Consider the following 13,144-nt stretch of genomic DNA (forward strand, 5'->3'; position numbering starts at 1 on the left):
CTCATTTTTAAATAAAAAGCAAAAAATCAGCCCTCCTTACATATTTTAAAATAAATTTTTGAGCGAACAAATTATTTGTTATGGATTTTTTAATTAAATTCAAAATAATAGAAATCAATTTCATAAAATTATTTTAAAACATTAAAACATCAACATAAATCCAACTTTTTTTTGAAAAACGTCCCTTGGACTATTTTAAAGACAATAAAAATAATCTCACACATTGATCATATTTCTAAAATTTTATAAAAAAAATTAAAGACCAATAAAACCCTTTTAAATCCTTTTAAAAATCATTTAAAATTCCACTGATCTCAAATTTGGACATGCACACATAAGATAACTTGCAAACACATAAGATCATCTAATACATTTCACATTTGCACTCTTAAACACTTTAATCCCTTTTAATACGGGTTCCGTTCTACTTGACGGACCGACAACACAACTTAATCCCTTAACTGACTCATCAAACCGGAACGAGTTACTTTAAGTTCCCCGTTACTATCATACAACAATGACGATAAAACCAAAAAATCATATGACCCCTTATTTATTCACATAAATCTACATAAACTATAGTTATAGCACAAAACTATACTTTATTCATTTAATTACATTGCGAAATTCCCAGTCGTTATAATCTACCCCCTTAAAAGGATTTTATCCTCACAATCTAGTCTAAACAAATAGATGGAGATACTTTTCTCGCATTTCATTTTCTAATTCCCATGTGGATTCCTCTATCTTAGGATTTCTCCATAAAACTCTAACTAGAGGCAGTACTTTATTTCTAAGTGCTTTCTCTTTTCAATCTAGGATTCGCATTGGTTGTTTCATATAAGATAGATCTTGCTGAATTTCCACTAGTTCTAATTCGATCACATGACTAGCATCAGAATTATACTTCTTTAGAAGGGAGACGTGAAACACGTTATGAAGATGTTGCATCTGCGGAGGTAACGCCAACTCATATGCTACTTTTCCAACTCTCTTCAATACCTGGAATGGTCCAATATATCTGGGACTTAGCTTTCCTTTCTTCACGAATCTTGATAGACCTTTCCATAGAGATATCTATAAGAATACTTTGTTTGCGGGTTTGAATAACATATCCTTTCAGTTCTGATCTGCATATTTCTTCTTTCGATCTTGAGCAGCAAATAACCTTTTGTGAATCACTTCCAGTTTCTCTTTCGTTTATTGCACTAGTTTTGGACTAATTTGCTTGTGCTCGCCAATCTCATCCCAATATGTAGAAGATCTACATTTTCTTCCATACAATGTCTGATACGGTGGCATGCCAATACTCGCGTGATAACTGTTATTGTAGGAAAATCCAACGAACGAAAAATGGTCATCCCAATTTCCTTTAAAATCCAATGCACGATTTCACAGCATGTGCTCTATTGTCTGAATGGTCCTTTTGCTTTGTCCATCTGTATGCGAATGATATGCCGTACTCATTTTCAACTTAGTTCCTAAAGGATCATAAAAAAGTCGCCAAAATCTCGAGTTAAATCTCGGATCTCTATCGGATACGATAGACACTGGTACTCCATGACGCATTACGATTTCGTCCAAATACATTTTGACCAACGTTTCCAATGACAATCTTTCGTTGATAGGTAAGAAATGCGCTAACTTTGTCGTTCGATCGACCATTACCCATTTGCATCACGATTAGACTTGCTCCTTCGTAACCCTACCAGGAAATCCATCGCGATATGCTCCCATTTCCATTCAGGTATGTCTAGTGGCTAAAGCAATCCACTCAGTCGCTGATATTTTACTTTTACTCTTTGACACGTATAGCATTTACTTATCCATTCCGCGATTTTCTTTTTCATGTTCGACCACCAATAATTCTCCTTTACGTATTTGTACATTTTTGTACTTCCAGGGTGAATCGAAAACCTCGAGTTATGCGATTACTGAAGAATCTGTTGCTTTAATTCCACAACCTTAGGAATCCAAATATATGACACAATGTGGTATATTCCTTTATCATCCTTTTGAGCTCTAACCTCTTCTCCTATTAATTTATCCTTCTCATGGTTCATCACTTATTCTTGACAACATCGAATCTTTCTAAACCTCTGGCTGAAATGTCATCGCATACATTACTTCATTTACAAGTTCTGGAACTTGTACCTCTATTTACATCTTCTCAAATTCCTTGACCAACTCTTTGGATGAAGTTAAGTCATTTCAATCTTACATTGCGGCTTAGCGCATCCGCTACAACATTCGTCTTTCCGGGATGATAACCTATCATATAGTCCTAGTCTTTAATTAACTCCAACCATATCCTTTGCCTCATGTTCAATTCTTTCTGCGTAAAGATATATTTTAAGCTCTTGTGATCTATATAAATCTCATACTTTTCTCTGTATAAATAGTATCTTAAATCTTAAGAGCAAATATAACTGCTGCTAATTCCCAATCATACGTAGGATACTTCTCCTCGTTCGACTTTAATTTCCTTGATGCATATGTTATTAGCTTTCCGTATTGTATTAACTCACAACCTAGTCCTTTATACGAAACATCATTGTAGATTACAAACTCACCCTTCTCATCGGGTAGACCAACACTGGTGCAGTTACTAACCTTTTCTATAGCTCTTAAAAACTTTCCTCACACTTATTCATCCAAACAAACTTCTCATTATTCCTTGTCCACTTAGTCAATGGGACAACAATATTAGAAAAATCTTTTATGAATCTTCTATAATATCCCGCTAATGTGAGAAAACTTTTTACTTTTGTTGAAGTCTTTGGCCTATCCCAATTCATCACACCTTCTATCTTTGCGGGATCTACTTTGCTACCTTAACTTGTGACTAAAAGTCCGAGAAACTGAACTTCTTTTAACCAAAATTCACATTTAGAAAACTTCATGTATAACTTCTCTTTCCTTAAAGTCTCCAAAGAAATTTTCAAATGTTCCATATATTTTACCTCCGACTTGGAGTATATCAAGACATCATCAATAAAAACTATCACGAATTTATCTAAATATTACTTGAACAATCTATTCATAAGATCCATAAATGCAGCAGGCGAATTTTTTAAACCAAACTCCATTACCAAGAACTCATATTGTCCATATCTCGTTTGAAACACCATCTTGGTTATATCTTCTTCCTTGATCTTTAATTGATGGTATCCAGATCTTAAATCAATCTTCGAGAAATAGGTAGCTCCTTTCAGCTGACCAAATAAATCATCGATTCGCGGAAGAGGATATTTATTCTTAATAGTCAACTTATTCAATTTGCGATAATCGATACACAATCACATGCTTCCGGAATTCTTCTTTATGAATAGTACTGGTGCACCCCATGGGGACACACTCGGGAGAATTACACCTTTGTTTAATAATTCTTGCAATTGGGTCACTAATTCTTTCATCTCAATGGGCGCCATTCGATAGGGAGCTTTTGACACTGGTTCCGTTCCAGGAGCTAAATCAATTATGAACTCAATCTCTCAATCCGGAGGTAGTCCATATAATTCATCTGAAAAAACATCGGGAAAATCTTCAATAACTGAAATATCTTTAATCCTTAATGATTCCTTCTCTACATCCTTTACATGAGCAAAATAATCTTCACATCCTTAACGTAACAATCTTCTCATCTGAATTGTCTTTAGAAACTTCCTACCTTGCTTCTCTCCTTTGAATATCACTTTAGCTCCATCCTTGGTTCTCAATTTGACTTTCTTATTTCTACACTCTATTTGCGCATCATACTTTGATAACCAATCCGTTATGAGAATAACATCAAATTCTCCTAATTTAAAAGGAATTAAGTCAGCAGAAAAGTGCCGACCTTTGATAACCATATCGTAATTGATACAAATTCTATTGGCAGTAACTTTTTCTTGATTTTTTACTTGTATAATCAAATTGGGTTCAAGAGGGTACGCAGCGCACTTGAATCTATCAATAAAACTTTCAGCAAATGAAAGATCTAGTAGCTCCAGAATTCATTAACACTTTGACTTATACTGAATTTATAACAAGCGTACCTTCTACCACATCCGCATTCTACACTGCATATTTCATGGTCATACTAAATTTTCTTGCCCTTCGCTGGGCTGCTAGTGCTGGTGGGGATGATGGTCCAGCAATCCTAAGCACATTCTCCTTCTGAAAAGGCTCCTTACAATTCCTTGCTATATGGCCCACCTTTCCATACTTGAAACAAGTCATCTATGGCTTTCCTGTACCGCTTGGGCATTTCATTGAGTAGTGTCCTTTCTGGTTACATTTGTAGCATGTCACATTCAACTTATTGCACCTCCCCGGGTGTCTCTTTCCGTAAACCTTACAATCCTGAATCTGGGGTCTATTATCCTTCACTGATTGTCCCATCTTCTGAAAATGATTCTTTTGATTCCTATTTCCGGGCTTAAACTTCTGAAACTTATGGTTATGACTTCCAGCATTTCTTCCAAACTTCCCTCTAAACATAAAGCTTCCTTGATCTTGTTCTGATTCCTCAAACATTCTTTTTTCCCTTCACTTTCCTTTTTAGTTGCTCCTCTCTCTCCTTCTACGATCATAGCTTTCTGTACCAAAGAAGCTTAAGACCTTATCTCCAGAAAAGCCACTTGACTCTGTAGCCATGGATTAAGTCCTTGTTGAAATATTTTGGCCCTCTTTTCTTCGGTATTCACATATTTGGGCACAAATCTTGCAACTCCGAAAACTTCTCTTTATATTCCTCAACGGTCATATCTTCTTGTCAGAGATTCAGAAACCTCATCTGCAACTGGTCTTGCATATAACTTGGCAAATATTTCTCTAAAAATATTTCTGCAAACTTTTCCCAAGAAACAGCTTCTTCTTCAAGCAACGCCTTAGAATATTCCCACGAGTAACTAGCCTCATCCTTAAGATAGTAACTCGCGTACTGTGCCTTCTTATCATCCTTAACTTCTGCTAACTCAAAAGCCTTCTTCATTTCATTTAACCAAGACTGAGATTTAATTGGATCATGCAATCCTATAAACTTTGGGGGATGTACGAATTGAAAATGTTTAAAATTCCCGACTATGGGGCTGAGGGTTGTTGAAAGAGTCAGTTCATCATAGGAGTATCTGGGTTTTGTTCTTGATCCTGGGTTTGAGTGTCTTCTTTTTGGTGATTTGGTGAAGTGGCCATTTCTTACAAACCTGATTGAGCAATTATTTAGCAATACGATAGCATAATATTGATATACAACAATTGTGATCCTTCTTAGAAATAATTTACGGGTTTTGAACTTTACCTGATTTGCACATGAAATCCTATTACTACATAATTCGCCAATCAGTTAGGGTTCTCAGATGATACAATGTATGTTTTCACAGGATATTAAGTATGGTTGCTTGCAAATGTAATCTGCAGAATAGTTTATGAAACTTAAAGGTACACAATGTAAAATAAGATGCATGATTTATTTAATGATTCAAGGGTACATAGAAAAGGTTTGAATACAACAAGTGCTGACATAGGGTACAATAATATAAAAGGGTTAAACGGAGGAAAAACTGGAAAATATCCCCATATCTACCCCCAACTTCAACCCAACCTCTACTAGCTCCAACCAATAGTAAAAGAGATCATAGTAAATAATCAAAAAATGGGGCTCTGCATATGACTAAGTATCCAAAGCCTACCGGCACTGGAAAGAAAGAAAGAAAAACAAACAACAATATCAACTACGGGCTCCACCAGATGTCCGTCCTGATCTTTCAGACTCACTAACCATCCAAATCAAGAATCTCCCTCAACACTGATAGCATTTAATGAATGATCTTATGAACCCACCGGGCCTCCGCCTCAGCATCACTGGAAGATGGTTCCCCGTCCAACCGTCTACGGGAAACCTGGTCTACCATCTGAATCCGAACTCTCCACTCAGTCTCCAGCAATGATGTCTGCTGCCTAGACTCACGAGCTAGCCTATCCACCAAAGCTCCCCAACTCAGGGATACGGGAGTACACAAAGTCTCGGTTCTGGGCTAACTTTCCACCAACATGGGAAGGCACAGATACATCTGGTTCCCTCTCAGGGGATGGGGTCTCTAGAATTGGTCTCAGGGGAGAAACATGGATATGGGCCTTATTGCTCTCAAAAGGATCCTCCTTAGAGTCTAAACTAATATACATGGGCTCCACTAATAGGGATGGAATAGAGTCCACTAAGAAACTAGGAAAACTAATCTCAGAATCTGAATCGCTACCACTACTAGGGTCCTAAGATAAAATACCAAACAACAACCAAGAAACAACATTAGGGTTAAATAAGACTTCTAACTGACTTGATGCCCTAGCTCTAATTGCTATCTTGATCTATTTACCTTACTTAGACTATACCAAATAGTCTAACTCGACTCTATATGAGTCGAACACTCTAGAAATATAAATATATACCAAAATTCCCTTTTTATCCTAACTTGTCTTAGGGACTAGATCTTGTAACTTTGATACCAACTTGTGACGCCCTCAATCTCGATGTTAGGAAATGAGGACCCACACACCATTAAAATAATATAATAATGCCAAATATAATAAACCCCGATAATAATAACATGATCTACACAAGATTAAATATGGGACCAGATTACAACTACCAACCAGAATAACAATATTACAACCCAAAATATACTTAAATTCAAATTTATACGATTCCGACATGGAATCAACAGATAACCCAAAGTATCTGAACTATCCTAAGTTTTGTAAAGTTTTTGTTTAAGTATATATGTCTCGATCGCCCCGAAGCATAGATGATAATAAAAGTAGTTAAGTTCCTAGTTTTCTATACAATAGTACACATTTTGTATGTTGTTAATGTACTGTGCTATTCAATTTTAATGTTCATTTTATAATAAATTAGTTTAGCTAGTTTTTGGATGGGAGATTGGGTGTTGGTTGTGTAAACCCGATTCATGCTATATTTTTATATTCCATGCTCACTTTTCAAAAAGTAAAATATGTACATCTATAAATATTTTAATTATGAATGTTTTTTTAGGTTATTAAAAGTTAAGCATGGATAATAATAGAGGTTGGATGTATCAAAGGATTAATAGTGGAGGGTATTTAACTTCGGCTTTTGTAAATGGCTTGGAAAGCTTTATGGAATATGTTATATCTCGAGAAGAATCTATGAATAGAACAAATATTCAGTGTCCATGTTTCAAGTTTAAGAATGGAAAATTCTGGAATGCGGAGACAGTAAAATTGCACGTAATGAAGAAAGGGTTTATAAGAGATTATTATGTGTGGCATCGGCATGGAGAGTCATATATTTCTAGATAAAGGGCAGAGCATTCCTCCCCACATTACTCCAACAGAAATGGTGGAAGAGATGATGATAACATAATGTACAACATTACTGCAGAGGCACAAAAGTTGTATGATATTTTGAAATCTTCAGAAAGAGAGTTATATGAAGGTTTTGAAACTTCTTAGTTGTCTGCTATGGCTCAAATGTTGAGTTTAAAATCTAATCATCATTGGTCAGAGGCATGTTATGATCAGACGTCACAGTTTTTCAAATGAATCTTGCCTCAAGATAATGCATTTCTTGATAGCTTTTACAGTACGAAGAAGTATATGGAAGAGTTGGGGCTTCCTTTAGAGCATATTGACTGTTGTGTTAATGGATGCATGATATATTGAGGTAAAGATATCAACATGGAGTCATGTAAATTTTGTTCACATCCGAGATACAAACCAAGACATAACAAATCTAAGAAGGAGAGAAAGGAAGTTCCTTTTAAAAGGATGATCTATTTTTTATTGGCACCAAGATTACAATGATTGTATGCTTCGCCTACAACAGAAACCCATATGAGTTGGCATGCCGAACATGATCAGGAAGAAGGTGTAATGCATCATTGTTAGACATAGAGGAGTGGAAACAATTCGATAGAGCACATCACTCATTTTCCTCAGAGATGAGAAATATAAGACTAGGACTTTCTGCTAATGGCTTTCAACCATTTGGTGCAATAGGTAGATAATATTCGTCTTGGCCAACTATAGTGACTCCATACAATTTATCTCTGTGGATGTGTTCAAAGGAACAGTATTTGTTTCTTTCTGTACTTGTGCCCGGACCAAAAAATCCAAAACAGAAGATAGATGTTTTCCTTCAACCACTGATTGCTGAGTTGAAAATGTTGTGGGAAGTTGGCGTGGAGACATGGGATAATTCTCTTAAACAAAATTTTCATATGCAAGATGCATTGATGTTGACTATTAGGGACTTCCCTGCTTATTCTATGTTGTTTGGATGGAAAATTGCTGGTAATTTAGCTTGTCCTCATTGTGCTCATGATCATAATGCTTAAAATCTTTCCCGTGGTGGAAAGACTACATGTCACTACACCATAGATGGCCTATAGCAACAGCAAGAAAATGTTACAACAGGTCCAAAAAAATGTTACCACAGCCAAAAAAAGCCCTAAGGTAACATAAAATTTAAGTTGCTTTTTTTCGAGTTACCTTTGACCCCTAAGGTAACATTCCTTTTACCCTGCTGCAACCTTGAATTTTGTGTTACAATAGGTTTCAAATGTAACATTAATGTATGTCTATAGTATCATATTATACATGTTACCTTTGCACTTAAAATTTGTAAAAAAAAATGGCCCCACTTGTAAGGCCACTGTGGGCCCCACATGTGGGTCACCAAATCATTATAACAATCATTATAACAGCTTTTTAATAATTTGTATTATATTATACTAATTTGTTTATAATATTGAAGTACCTAATCTAACATATTTGTCAAAAAAAAATTGACATGATTTATTTGAAAATTGAACATGCCATAACCTCTTTTTCATACAAGTCAATAAAATAAACAATTCAAACCACCAAATTTCAAATCCGTACAAACCCCCGCCAAATACTATTTCAGTTTTCACACAATCACCATCAACTCCACATAATTCAAAAAACTGGTACATAGTTGCGGATCCAATTTCCTACCATCAAAGCATTGCGGAATTTGTATCTTTAGAATTACTGGCATCAGGACAAAGTTGTGGATCCAACAACTTGTTCATTCGCAGTATACAGGGGACGTGCCAAGTTGGAAGGCTTCAAAGTGAAGGAAGAAATTAATACTGACCAAAACAATGGTATACCTCGCACAAAACAAATTAGAGTCTGATTTAATAGCTTTCAGAACCTAGCCTACACTGACTAGTCCATATTCAAGTCATCTGTAAAATAGGTATTAGAAAATTAAGGCAAGAGGGGTAAAAATAGAGTAAGCTGGCTTACTATTAGCATCCAAGTGGCGTTTTTAACTTCGCGAGGATTGGATTGCACATATCGATGGTTGAATGTACATCCTGAGTGCATGTCCACTTTGTAGTCATCTCGTAGATGTGAAACCAGAAAGGGAATAGTGCCAATTACAGTGCACTCTGATCCAGCATATGGGCAACTATATGGTTTAAAACTGCATCCTTCTTATTGTTTAAGTTTGTTGTCATATGGAAATATCTACGGACATCATAGTGTGTAATACTTACAAGGAAGTTGAAGCGATTCTGCTACATTCTCCTAAACCAGGCACCTGATATATCCCAGTTCTTGTCTACAAGTGGGACATCGATTATGAACCTGCACTTTACAGGTTAAACAGAAATAAAGTGTGACCGTTGTGACACTGCAAGGATGCATTTTGTGGTGAAAGGCAAATCACTAGTACTGCCAACATTTGAGAGGAAGATAAATCATAAATACTTGTAAGTGAAACAGCAGTAAATTGAGTGGCTAAAGTGGTAGAACAAATTAGAACAACTTGCCTCTTCCATGCATGTGGATCTTAATCATACATGCACTCGTATACTCACTGAGCAGTCCAATTCTCAGTCCACATCATAGGCTTGTTGGGACCAATACACAAAGGCAGCATTCCGCAAAGCACAGCTTTAGAAATCTAATAAACGGGTAATAGATAAAACATTGCAACCAAAGAAAATGCGACTTTTCACATTAAAAAACAAACCATAAATCCCCATTGCAATTAAATAAAGATTAGTCTAAACAACCAGTTAGCATTATCCACTTCTATATCAACACAAAACAATCCAAATTCAACAAAAACAATCTTTCGATATAAAAATCAAAACTTTAGAATTTAAAATACTGATAAAATTACTGAATAACCTGACAGAAGTAGTAGAATTATCAGAAAAATATGCAAATTACAAATAAATAAATATAATAAAAAATTGAAGGAAAATAGAAAGAGTACCTTCAGATCTTATTACCCTTGTCGACCCCAAACATACCCCAAAAGAAGGTACCAAAAGCACTCAGACCTTTACTAGGGATCCGACAAGCGTTTCGAACCAGAGTAAACCCACCCGGTGGTGGACCGTCTTGGAGCGTAACTTGCTCTGTGAAACCGAAATTTTTTTGAAAGGTTAATAGTTAGCGAACATAATGTTTCACTCGACACAAATATAAGGGCCGCATCTACAATTACAAAACAAAAAGAACAGTAATTAATAGTAGTCCCCCAAAGTTTACGCCCTAATTGACGAAACCCCAATTCAATTGAACCCTAATTAGGAAAGTAAATCCTTAATTATACAACATAGATTAATGGAAGAGACTAAGAGATCAGAAAGATATATGAAAAAAGAATAGAGATTAGCTAGAGAGAATATGGAGAGAGAAATCTAAAATGTTGAGAGGGAGAGAGGAATTGCAAGAGAGTGACAGGAACTGAGAGTGTTTGAAGTTTAGAAAATTTCTGAGAAATTTGGGCGGTCGTTTGCTAAATTTTTACCCGCTTGAGCCCAACTATTCCCCCTTCTGATTGATCAATAATATACATATAATTATCATTATTATTTTAATAAATTAATAAAATTTAACTTAATATTTTTAAAAAAGTTAGTTATTTGTATTTATAAAATTTATAATTCGTATTTTTATATTTTTGATTTTTAAAACTTGTATAGTTGTATATTAGTGCTCATATCAAAAGCAGGGGAATTTATACTATTTAATTTTTTATTACTTTTAAAATTTATATCTCAATTTTTTTGAAATTTATTATTTAAAAAAATTGTTATATAAAAGATTCGTGTATCATGTATCTCATTTATTAAATTGGTATATCAGCTTATATCTTTGAAAAATAAATTTAAATTAATATTTAATTTAAAAAAATAGAATATATATTTTAATACTCTAAGGTAACACTTTGACAAAAATGTTACAAGCTGCAACACTGTCTACCTAATGCAACGCCAAGTTTCTGGCTAAGGTAACACAAAAAACACAATGTTAAATTAGCTCCTAAGTATCATATCTAAGGTAACATTTTAAGTAACATTTCTTGATGGGGCGGTTGCGATAGGCCATCTATGGCGTAGTGTGTTTTGATAATCATCGAAAGTTTCTACCAGTCAATCATCCATTCTGAAAGAATAAAAACTGATTCACAAAGGGAAAGATAGTGACTGAAGTTGCCCCACCAGTGCGAACATGTGAAGATGTGTTTCAAGAAATTGAGTCCCTTGGTTTATTGAAAGTTACTGAATTGGGTAGTGATGAACACAATGCTAGAGTCATTAAAGCTTACAAATATGGATGGAAAAATAGAAGTATATTTTGGGATTTGCCATATTGGAGAACATAATCGATTAGACATATTCTTGACGTTATGCATGTTGAGAAAAATGTCTTTGAAAATATCTTCAATACTATCAAGGCCATTGATGGAAAGACCAAGGATAATTCCAAGGAAAGAGATGATATTATAACTATTTTTCAGGGACCCGAGTTAGCAATTGATGAGTTGACGGGAAAGTATCCAAAAGCATGTTACAGTTTAGATAAAAAAGAGAAACAAAAAGTGTGTGAATGGATGAAGGATCTGAAATTTCCAGATGGATATGTATCCAATATGGGACATTGCATCAATATAAAAAAATACAAGTTATTCGGAATGAAAAGTCATGAGTGTCACGTGTTTTTGCAACGGCTTCTTCCCCTTGCTTTTTGAGAATTTCTTCCAAATAATGTTTGGGAGGCAGTGACAGAGTTAAGCTATTTTTTAGGGATCTCGCTTTAACTACTTTGAGGGTTATTGATATACGAAGACTTGAAGAACAAATTTCTGTTATACTTTGATAGTTAGAGCGCTTATTTCCACCAGCATTGTTCGACTCCATGGAACATCTTTTAGTGCATTTACCATATGAAGCACGCATTGCAGGTCCTGTACAGTATTGTTGGATGTATCATTTCGAAAGATTTTTACAACACCTGAAGAATAATGTAAAAAATAAAGCTCGGGTTGAAGGATCAATATGCAATGCTTTTTTGGTTGAAGAAGCTTCCACTTTTTGCTCACACTACTTTGGCCAAAATATCCAGACAAAATATAGAAAGGTTCTCAGAAATGATCCTAATGGAGGTGAGGAGAGTTTTGAGGGAAATATTTCTATATTTTCTTATCCTGGACGTTCACATGGGAGTGTAAAAACTCGTTACCTTGATGATCAAGAATATATGGCGGCGCACAACTACATCTTGTTTAACTGTCCAAAGATTGCGCCATATACCGAGTGTGTTTATTTTGTCATTATCGCATACGTACTTACCTCTTTTGTTATATGATTTTTTTATGTAATCAGGATTTTCATAAATCAACTTCGGGAGCATAATCCACTTATATCTAGTGTTGAAGTTGATCGGTGCTTGGAAAGTGATTTTGCAATGTGGTTCAAATAATATGTAAGTTAATTGTTACTTTTATAAATAGTATTAGATAACTGCATATTAACTATTTGTTTGTATACTAATAGTCACCACTAATGATTCAAGGCTCAAAATCCATTATTGGTACCAAATGAATACGTTCAGGATATTTCATCCGAACCTCTTCGTTCAGTTAAGTCGGTACCAATTTACTATGTGAATGGGTACAAATTTCACACTCAAGAATATGGGGCTGATAGATCGACGTTCAATAGTAGAGTATATATCAAAGGATCGAATTACAGCGAGACATTTAATGATTATTTTAGAATAATTGAAAAGATTTTTATTGTCGAGTATCCTCGCTCACCAGTAAAGAAAACTGTTTTGTTTAAGTGTGAAT

At 35.0% G+C, this 13,144-nt stretch overlaps 1 pseudogene; it reads right to left on the reverse strand.

The window, feature by feature from the left end:
• Positions 1-9,042: 9,042 nt before the first annotated feature.
• Positions 9,043-9,739, reverse strand: LOC141680687 (E3 ubiquitin-protein ligase SINAT3-like; annotated as a pseudogene).
• Positions 9,740-13,144: the final 3,405 nt, after the last annotated feature.

The sequence above is a fragment of the Apium graveolens genome, chromosome 8 (genome assembly GCF_009905375.1).
Source record: "Apium graveolens cultivar Ventura chromosome 8, ASM990537v1, whole genome shotgun sequence".
NCBI classification, from domain to species: Eukaryota; Viridiplantae; Streptophyta; class Magnoliopsida; order Apiales; family Apiaceae; genus Apium; species Apium graveolens.